Source organism: Carassius auratus, unplaced genomic scaffold, assembly GCF_003368295.1.
Source record: "Carassius auratus strain Wakin unplaced genomic scaffold, ASM336829v1 scaf_tig00217060, whole genome shotgun sequence".
NCBI classification, from domain to species: Eukaryota; Metazoa; Chordata; class Actinopteri; order Cypriniformes; family Cyprinidae; genus Carassius; species Carassius auratus.
This window is the reverse complement of record NW_020528874.1, coordinates 117,122-128,671: the sequence shown is the minus strand read 5'-3', so window position 1 is coordinate 128,671 and position 11,550 is coordinate 117,122. Positions and strand designations below refer to the sequence as shown.

The following is an 11,550-nucleotide window of genomic DNA, read 5'->3' as shown; positions in this document are numbered from 1 at the left end:
GACTGAGACATGTGGGACGTCGCCTTGGCGGACACTTCCGCCGCTGGTGTGGCTGCGGGAGCCGTATGGAGACTCTGAACGGCTTTGACGAGTTCCTCGGTGATAGACGTCAGTCGATTCAGCTGAAACTGGTTAGCAGCGATCTGACTGGCTTGGGCCGCCATGGTGGTATGAAGACCTTCATAAGCCGCTGGATCTTGTGTTGGCGAAGTCTACTGTAATGACCCAGAACTCGACATGGGATCCATATGCAGGCTTTATTGCAGAAACTCGTAGTCGTACAGGCAATGGTCAGTACCAGCAATATCAACAACGTCCCTAGAGCAGAGAATCAATATCCAGTAAACAAGCAAGGGTCTGTAGGTAGGCAGCAAAGGAACGTAAAGGATATCAAACAGGATCGGCAACAGGAAAACAAACACGGGTAGTAACGCTCAGAAATGACAGACACAGCAAATCAAGACTTTGCGTTGAACTGTTGTGATAGTCCAGCTTATATACACAGTCCTGATGAATTGCACTTGTGATGGTGATCAGAGTCCAAGGACGGGACTTGTGGGAAATGTAGTGTAGTCAGTGTAAATGAATAGATGGATGCGTGTGTGTCAATTTTCAGGTGAGGGAATCACGGGGTTCGTCTCCGTGACAGAAGAACATTTACAACCCAAATTTTGTCCATCAAAAATAAATGTTTTTTATAAGTTAAAAAATTATATATATAAATTATATGTTTCAACGCACCTTTAGAGAAAAAAAACGTAAAGTTATATATATTTCAGATTTTTCTTTTGATTTCAGACGGAGTCAGTTTTATTAAACATATATATTTGATAAGTTTAATGTGTTCATTTTATTACAGTAAAGCACATTTCCTACCAAATCTGTATGTTTTTTTTATGATGTAAATATATTACATTTAATTTTATATATATATATATATATATATATATATATATATATATATATATTTATATATTAAATTGTTAAATGTTAAAATGTTATTAAAATGTGTCGCAAAAATAGTCACATTACAGTTTTTGTCCGTTGCTTGGACACATTTTGCAAAACTTCACTCATTGTGCCAAAACTCTACACACAAGTAAACATGACAAAACACTGGGAAATATACCATTCACATCTGTGTCAAATTGAAACTCTGATATCAAAAACTAACATTCCTTTGTCAAAATGTAACTCTGATGACAAAATGACAATGATACTTGCATCATATGCAGGGGCGTAGATTACGCGGGGGACGCGGGGGACGTGACCCCCCCACTTTTAAATATACCGGAAATTCGTCCCCCTCACTTTTTCGGTCAAGTGTTTTGGCATAGAGGTTTTTAGAGCTGGTGAGAATAAATATAGATTCAAACTCAAAGAGACAGGACCGTCTGCACATGACAGGACCGAAATGAACATCACGGAGTGCTAAACTCTCCTGCAGTGTGTGTGTGTGTTTCATTCATAGCTACTCGAAGCCGGAGGCGCTCTCACACAGAAATTCATACCATAAAACTCCTAATATGGGCAAAAGCGTCCAGCTATGCTGTATGAAAAGTGAAAAACAGTTGTTTTCACAGACACTTTTGGAAACAAGAACACATTAAACATACGATTGCGACAATATGGTTTTTCAAATGATCTCCAGCAGGTGATAAATAAAGTATATGAACAATGCCAACCCGTTCTCATCAGTCTGCGTATAAATAACACGACTTTACACTTTCTAGTTGCGTGTAATGCATACGCCAAATGCCATTTTTGCGTGCATATGATACGCCAATCTTTCACATTAATTTCGATGGAGAGCAGATGCGTCCAAATAACACGCATCATCTTCAGCGGCAGTGACGTCACCAGCGAGGCTCGTCCAGTTCTCCTGATGCGCGTACACCTTCAAACAGGTAAGCAAGGGTAACGATCTTTTTTTTTCTTCTTCTTTTTGTAATGATATCACGTGGTTAACCGTATTGTTTTAATTATTTCAGTATTTCTGCATCACGTTAGACAGGGTCGTGTTTTTAAAGGGCAGTTTATGCTCAAATTATGGGTCAGTGGGCTGCTCAGCTAGCCTACCATTGTCATTAGCCTAAGCTAACCTGTACTGTATATAGACCTGTTGCAGTTTTAAATAAATAATGATGTGACATGGGTCTTCAGCTTTTAGACATGACTGATACAAGCACAATAAAGCACCCAACCCAATATCGCGTGATAATCGTGATCGTGTAAAAAGTCCTCACATTTAGCATATTTTTACAATACTAGCCTAACTTTTGCTTGACCACGTCATGTGTAGCCAATACACAGTAACTACAGCATATTTACCATGCTTCTCCTACTGTAACCGTAGTTTTACTCTGGTATTTGTAGTTACTAACGCACATAACCACGACATTTACTATGGGTTTACCATAGTAACCATAGTTTTACTCTGGTATTTGTAGTTACTAACGCACAATAACCACAACATTTACTGTACTATGGATTTACCATAGTAACCATAGTGATACTCTGGTATTTGTAGTTACTAACGCACATAACCACGACATTTACTATGGGTTTACCATAGTAACCATAGTTTTACTCTGGTATTTGTAGTTACTAACACACAATAACCACGACATTTACTATGGGTTTACCATAGTAACCATAGTTTTACTCTGGTATTTGTAGTTACTAACGCACAATAACCACAACATTTACTGTACTATGGATTTACCATAGTAACCATAGTTTTACTCTGGTATTTGTAGTTACTAACGCACAATAACCACAGCATTTACTATGGGTTTACCATAGTAACCATAGTTTTACTCTGGTATTTGTAGTTTACTAACGCACAATAACCACAACATTTACTATGGGTTTACCATAGTAACCATAGTTTTACTCTGGTATTTGTAGTTACTAACGCACAATAACCACAACATTTACTATGGGTTTACCATAGTAACCATAGTTTTACTCTGGTATTTGTAGTTACTAACGCACAATAACCACAACATTTACTATGGGTTTACCATAGTAACCATAGTTTTACTCTGGTATTTGTAGTTACTAACGCACAATAACCACAACATTTACTGTACTATGGATTTACCATAGTAACCATAGTGATACTCTGGTATTTGTAGTTACTAACACACAATAACCACGACATTTACTATGGGTTTACCATAGTAACCATAGTTTTACTCTGGTATTTGTAGTTACTAACGCACAATAACCACAACATTTACTGTACTATGGATTTACCATAGTAACCATAGTTTTACTCTGGTATCCGTAGTTACTAACACACATAACCACGACATTTACTATGGGTTTACCATAGTAACCATAGTTTTACTGTGGTATTTGTAGTTACTAACACACATAACCATGACATTTACTATGGGTTTACCATAGTAACCATAGTTTTACTCTGGTATTTGTAGTTACTAACGCACATAACCACGACATTTACTATGGGTTTACCATAGTAACCATAGTTTTACTGTGGTATTTGTAGTAACTAACACACAATATCCACAACATTTACTATGGGTTTACCATAGTAACCATAGTTTTACTCTGGTATTTGTAGTTACTAACACACAATAACCACAACATTTACTATGTGTTTACCATAGTAACCATAGTTTTACTCTGGTATTTGTAGTAACTAACACACAATAACCACAACATTTACTATGGGTTTACCATAGTAACCATAGTTTTACTCTGGTATTTGTAGTTACTAACACACATAACCACAACATTTACTATGGGTTTACCATAGTAACCATAGTTTTACTCTGGTATTTGTAGTTACTAACACACATAACCACAACATTTACTATGGGTTTACCATAGTAACCATAGTTTTACTCTGGTATTTGTAGTTACTAACACACATAACCACAACATTTACTATGAGTTTACCATAGTAACCATAGTTTTACTCTGGTATTTGTAGTAACTAACACACAATAACCACAACATTTACTATGGGTTTACCATAGTAACCATAGTTTTACTCTGGTATTTGTAGTTACTAACACACATAACCACAACATTTACTATGGGTTTACCATAGTAACCATAGTTTTACTCTGGTATTTGTAGTTACTAACACACATAACCATGACATTTACTATGGGTTTACCATAGTAATCATAGTTTTACTCTGGTATTTGTATTAACTAACACACAATAACCACGACATTTACTGTACTATGGGTTTACCATAGTAACCATAGTTTTACTCTGGTATTTGTAGTTACTAACACACAATAACCACAACATTTACTATGGGTTTTACCATAGTAACCATAGTTTTACTGTGGTATTTGTAGTTACTAACGCACATAACCACAACATTTACTATGGGTTTACCATAGTAACCATAGTTTTACTCTGGTATTTGTAGTTACTAACGCACAATAACCACAACATTTACTATGGGTTTACCATAGTAATCATAGTTTTACTGTGGTATTTGTAGTTACTAACGCACATAACCACGACATTTACTATGGGTTTACCATAGTAACCATAGTTTTACTGTGGTATTTGTAGTTACTAACACACATAACCACGACATTTACTATGGGTTTACCATAGTAACCATAGTTTTACTGTGGTATTTGTAGTTACTAACGCACATAACCACGACATTTACTATGGGTTTACCATAGTAACCATAGTTTTACTGTGGTATTTGTAGTTACTAACGCACAATAACCACAACATTTACTATGGGTTTACCATAGTAACCATAGTTTTACTGTGGTATTTGTAGTTACTAACACACATAACCACAACATTTACTATGGGTTTACCATAGTAACCATAGTTTTACTGTGGTATTTGTAGTTACTAACGCACATAACCACGACATTTACTATGGGTTTACCATAGTAACCATAGTTTTACTGTGGTATTTGTAGTTACTAACACACAATATCCACAACATTTACTATGGGTTTACCATAGTAACCATAGTTTTACTGTGGTATTTGTAGTTACTAACACACATAACCACAACATTTACTATGGGTTTACCATAGTAACCATAGTTTTACTGTGGTATTTGTAGTTACTAACGCACATAACCACGACATTTACTATGGGTTTACCATAGTAACCATAGTTTTACTGTGGTATTTGTAGTTACTAACGCACAATAACCACAACATTTACTATGGGTTTACCATAGTAACCATAGTTTTACTGTGGTATTTGTAGTTACTAACACACATAACCACAACATTTACTATGGGTTTACCATAGTAACCATAGTTTTACTGTGGTATTTGTAGTTACTAACACACATAACCACAACATTTACTATGGGTTTACCATAGTAACCATAGTTTTACTGTGGTATTTGTAGTTACTAACACACAGAGATGATGCACAGCTGATTTGCTCATTCTAGGAGCTATAAAAAGATGTATATGTGAAAAACTATAACTGCGGCCTGAAAAGTCTTTTGAGAGATCAACATCAATGTTGTACCACACATAACTGCATTGAATTCACATACAAATGGAAATGTGAAACTTTTCACCTCTCTGTCTTTTCTTTTGGGGCACAAGAAGTCCATGTTCACTCCTCATTTCTTTAGGACTGGCTTGACTGATTTTCTTTTGCATTTCTGGTCTTCAGCTGTAAAACAAGAAAATATTTATTGACCCCATGTTTAATCATTATTGTTATTTAAAAATATAAATAAAGCGGTTATAATTATATACTTCAAGCACAAGTTCCGTGGCAACTCTAGTAGGCTCCTGAGATCATCTGTACACATCAGATTCAGTGTCTGAGAAAATGCCATCATGCAAACTCTCAGTTTCTGCCTTACAACAGAGCATAAAAGAATGTGTGAGTGAGGGAGTACAGGATAAAGATGAAGTGAGAAAGGCAGAATTTTGTGTATAAATTTAACAGAATGAAATGAACATTTAAGAGATTTAAGAGAACAGTACTGTCTATTGGTGTGGATGCTAAAATACTTCTCATTATAGTTATTGGTCTTTGTGTGAACAGCTTTAAGTGATCTGATTTGCCCAAATTCATTGAAGATCTGATTTGTAGCACGTGAAAAGTTAAACTAGCATTTCCATTCTCTTGCTTCTAAGACAGATGTGTTCAGTAACATCACCATAGAAAGAAAGGCAGACTATGAGGTGTGGACAGATATCATGTACTGTTGAAACAGGAAGAGACGGCACGTATTTGTAAAGATTAATAAAGAATACAATGGACTTCATTTAAACTTCATGATATAAACACTCTTACAATGGGCACAATCTGATGGGAGCTGTAGTAATGGCCGATAACAGCATTAGGAGTAAAAGTTGTAGAATTTTGTACAAGTATGACTGGTTCAGTCAAGGTGCTCAGACGCTCAGACGTACCATTGCAGGTGTTTGCCTTTGCAGCTTTTGGTCTTCTTCATAAATGCACAAGATGGTCAAATTCAAATCTCATGACAGGCCTTCCTGAAATATAAACATGTTGAGACAGTGTGTTAAAATGATCTGTGACCAAAATATTTGATTAACACATAATATAAGGATGCGTTCATTAAAGCAAATCAGTTATAACTAAAAGTCTTCAACATTACCTGTGAGGGGTTGAACCTTTGAAGGACTTGTTCAGCCCCCTTGACAGCTTCTTCAAAATCAGCATTGGGAGCGTGGAGTTGAAGTTCCCTGTTAATTCTAGCAGAGTGAGAGAGAGATTTTACAAGAGATGGCTTCTTTAAAGATCTGCTGGATTACAGGTTGTTGTGGAGTATGTAATCCGACGTAACTGCAAGACAGAAAAAACACTGAATTACAATTACTTCACAAAAAGATATTAAAGGTGTGGCAAACTTAGTGGTTACTGTGCTTTACAAATAGTGTAGAGTAAAAACACAATTACTGTGGTAAAATCCTGGTAAGTGTTGTGGTTATTGTGCGTTAGTAACTACAAATACCAGAGTAAACCTATGATTACTATGGTAAACCCATAGTAAATGTCGTGGTTATGTGTGTTAGTAACTACAAATACCAGAGTAAAACTATGGTTACTATGGTAAACCCATAGTAAATGTTGTGGTTATTGTGCGTTAGTAACTACAAATACCACAGTAAAACTATGGTTACTATGGTAAACCCATAGTACAGTAAATGTTGTGGTTATTGTGCGTTAGTAACTACAAATACCACAGTAAAACTATGGTTACTATGGTAAACACATAGTACAGTAAATGTCGTGGATATGTGCGTTAGTAACTACAAATACCAGAGTAAACCTATGATTACTATGGTAAACCCATAGTAAATGTCGTGGTTATGTGTGTTAGTAACTACAAATACCAGAGTAAAACTATGGTTACTATGGTAAACCCATAGTAAATGTTGTGGTTATTGTGTGTTAGTTACTACAAATACCAGAGTAAAACTATGGTTACTATGGTAAACCCATAGTAAATGTTGTGGTTATGTGTGTTAGTTACTACAAATACCAGAGTAAAACTATGGTTACTATGGTAAACCCATAGTAAATGTTGTGGTTATGTGCGTTAGTAACTACAAATACCAGAGTAAAACTATGGTTACTATGGTAAACCCATAGTAAATGTTGTGGTTATTGTGTGTTAGTTACTACAAATACCAGAGTAAAACTATGGTTACTATGGTAAACCCATAGTAAATGTTGTGGTTATTGTGCGTTAGTAACTACAAATACCAGAGTAAAACTATGGTTACTGTGGTAAACCCATAGTAAATGTTGTGGTTATGTGCGTTAGTAACTACAAATACCAGAGTATCACTATGGTTACTATGGTAAACCCATAGTAAATGTTGTGGTTATGTGCGTTAGTAACTACAAATACCACAGTAAAACTATGGTTACTATGGTAAACCCATAGTAAATGTTGTGGTTATTGTGTGTTAGTAACTACAAATACCAGAGTAAAACTATGGTTACTATGGTAAACCCATAGTAAATGTTGTGGTTATTGTGTGTTAGTAACTACAAATACCAGAGTAAAACTATGGTTACTATGGTAAACCCATAGTAAATGTTGTGGTTATTGTGTGTTAGTAACTACAAATACCACAGTAAAACTATGGTTACTATGGTAAACCCATAGTAAATGTTGTGGTTATGTGCGTTAGTAACTACAAATACCACAGTAAAACTATGGTTACTATGGTAAACCCATAGTAAATGTTGTGGTTATGTGCGTTAGTAACTACAAATACCACAGTAAAACTATGGTTACTATGGTAAACCCATAGTAAATGTTGTGGTTATTGTGTGTTAGTAACTACAAATACCAGAGTAAAACTATGGTTACTATGGTAAACCCATAGTAAATGTTGTGGTTATTGTGTGTTAGTAACTACAAATACCAGAGTAAAACTATGGTTACTATGGTAAACCCATAGTACAGTAAATGTCGTGGTTATTGTGTGTTAGTTAATACAAATACCAGAGTAAAACTATGGTTACTATGGTAAACCCATAGTAAATGTCATGGTTATGTGTGTTAGTAACTACAAATACCACAGTAAAACTATGGTTACTATGGTAAACCCATAGTAAATGTTGTGGATATTGTGTGTTAGTAACTACAAATACCACAGTAAAACTATGGTTACTATGGTAAACCCATAGTAAATGTTGTGGATATTGTGTGTTAGTAACTACAAATACCACAGTAAAACTATGGTTACTATGGTAAACCCATAGTAAATGTCGTGGTTATGTGTGTTAGTAACTACGGATACCAGAGTAAAACTATGGTTACTATGGTAAATCCATAGTACAGTAAATGTTGTGGTTATTGTGCGTTAGTAACTACAAATACCAGAGTAAAACTATGGTTACTATGGTAAACCCATAGTAAATGTCGTGGTTATTGTGTGTTAGTAACTACAAATACCAGAGTATCACTATGGTTACTATGGTAAATCCATAGTACAGTAAATGTTGTGGTTATTGTGCGTTAGTAACTACAAATACCAGAGTAAAACTATGGTTACTATGGTAAACCCATAGTAAATGTCGTGGTTATGTGTGTTAGTAACTACAAATACCAGAGTAAAACTATGGTTACTATGGTAAACCCATAGTAAATGTCGTGGTTATGTGTGTTAGTAACTACAAATACCAGAGTAAAACTATGGTTACTATGGTAAACCCATAGTAAATGTCGTGGTTATTGTGCGTTAGTAACTACAAATACCACAGTAAAACTATGGTTACTATGGTAAACCCATAGTAAATGTCGTGGTTATGTGCGTTAGTAACTACAAATACCAGAGTAAAACTACGGTTACAGTAGGAGAAGCATGGTAAATATGCTGTAGTTACTGTGTATTGGCTACACATGACGTGGTCAAGCAAAAGTTAGGCTAGTATTGTAAAAATATGCTAAATGTGAGGACTTTTTACACGATCACGATTATCACGCGATATTGGGTTGGGTGCTTTATTGTGCTTGTATCAGTCATGTCTAAAAGCTGAAGACCCATGTCACATCATTATTTATTTAAAACTGCAACAGGTCTATATACAGTACAGGTTAGCTTAGGCTAATGACAATGGTAGGCTAGCTGAGCAGCCCACTGACCCATAATTTGAGCATAAACTGCCCTTTAAAAACACGACCCTGTCTAACGTGATGCAGAAATACTGAAATAATTAAAACAATACGGTTAACCACGTGATATCATTACAAAAAGAAGAAGAAGAAAAAAGATCGTTACCCTTGCTTACCTGTTTGAAGGTGTACGCGCATCAGGAGAACTGGACGAGCCTCGCTGGTGACGTCACTGCCGCTGAAGATGATGCGTGTTATTTGGACGCATCTGCTCTCCATCGAAATTAATGTGAAGGATTGGCGTATCATATGCACGCAAAAATGGCATTTGGCGTATGCATTACACGCAACTAGAAAGTGTAAAGTCGTGTTATTTATACGCAGACTGATGAGAACGGGTTGACAATGCAGTGCTATTACAGTGTAGAAACTATTCTGCCTTATTATGTGATTAAAAAAAAGAGTTTGTAGTATATAAACAAATCATTAGTATTTGTTATTGTCCAGCAATTATAGATTTCTAAGCCAATTCAAAGCTTGAAATTATATAAAAATTTAAGTTGCCTATACACTACCAATCAAAAGTTTTTGAACAGTAAGCTTGTTAATGTTTTTTAAAGAAGTCTCTTCTGTTCACCAAGCCTGCATTTATTTGATCCAAAGTACAGCAAAAAAAAAAAAAAAAAAATGAAAATTTTAAATATTTTTACTAGCCTATTTAAAATAACTGATTTCTATTTGAATATGTTTCAAAATGTAATTTACTGAGATTTCAAAGCTGATTTTTTTTTTTTTTTGCATCATTACTCCATTCACACAATCCTTCAGAAATAATTCTGATATTCTGATTTGGTGCTCAAAAAAAACAAAACCTTATTATGATAATGTTGAAAACAGCGGAGTAGAATATTTTCAGGTTTCTTTGATGAATAGAAAGTTCAGAAGAACAGCATTTATCTGAAATAGAAATCTTTTGTAAAATTACATATTTATCATCACTTTTGATCAATGTAAAGAATCCTTGCTAAATAAAAGTATTCATTTCCATTATTTTTTTTTACACAAAGCTTTTGAATGATATAGTGTATAATGTTGCAAAAGCTTTTTATTTCAAATAAATGCTGAACTTTGGATTCCTTCTATTCATCAAAGAATACTGAAAAAATTTACTCATATGTTTTAAATATTGATAATCAGCAATTCAGCATATTAGAATGATTTCTGAAGGATGAGACACTGAAGACTGGAGTATTGATGCTGAAAATACAGCTTGGATCAAAGGAATAAATTACATTTTAAAATGTATTCAAATAGAAAACAGTTATTTTAAATAGTAAAAATATTTCACAATATTACTGCTTTTGCTGTATTCTGGATCAAATAAATGCAGGCTTGGGGAGCAAAGGAGACTTCTTTAAAAACATTAAAAATCTCATACTGTGACTGCAGGGTATATAGATTACAGAAATTTAATATTGTAATGTTTAATATTAAATTGTTATGGCAGCAAAATGTATATATATATATATATATATATATATATATATATATATATATATATATATATATATATATATATATATATATACACACACACACACACACACACACACACACACACTCTAAAAAACGCTGGGTTATTTTTTTTCAACCCAAATGCTGGGTTGAGGTTGCTGGATAGGATTTTGGGGTGTTTTAACCCAAGTTTGGGTTGAAATTTGTTCTCCGTTTTAACCACTGATCTATATGTATGACTGGATCTCTCATCGCGTTCTAAACTGCCAACAGACAGTGAAGCCACCGGAAGTGTTCGATCCTCCATTTTACTAATCCCTACCGGCAGAGAGCACCCTTGAGTTACATTCAAACTGCTGTCCTAAAATAACTCGATTTGAAGCAAATCATTCAAACGGGACTCGTTTTTATGTTACGTGTATGTTAATTAATGTTTACTT

General features: G+C 34.7%; 1 long non-coding RNA gene across 1 annotated transcript; it reads right to left on the bottom strand.

Annotated features, from left to right (window-relative positions):
• Window positions 1–5,388: 5,388 nt before the first annotated feature.
• LOC113099823 (uncharacterized) lies at window positions 5,389–5,788 on the bottom strand. Its single transcript, XR_003289529.1, has 3 exons — window positions 5,745–5,788; window positions 5,561–5,658; window positions 5,389–5,431 (listed from the first exon to the last, which is right to left on the bottom strand). It is a non-coding gene; the product is annotated as an uncharacterized LOC113099823 (long non-coding RNA).
• Between the last annotated feature and the right edge of the window lie 5,762 nt (window positions 5,789–11,550).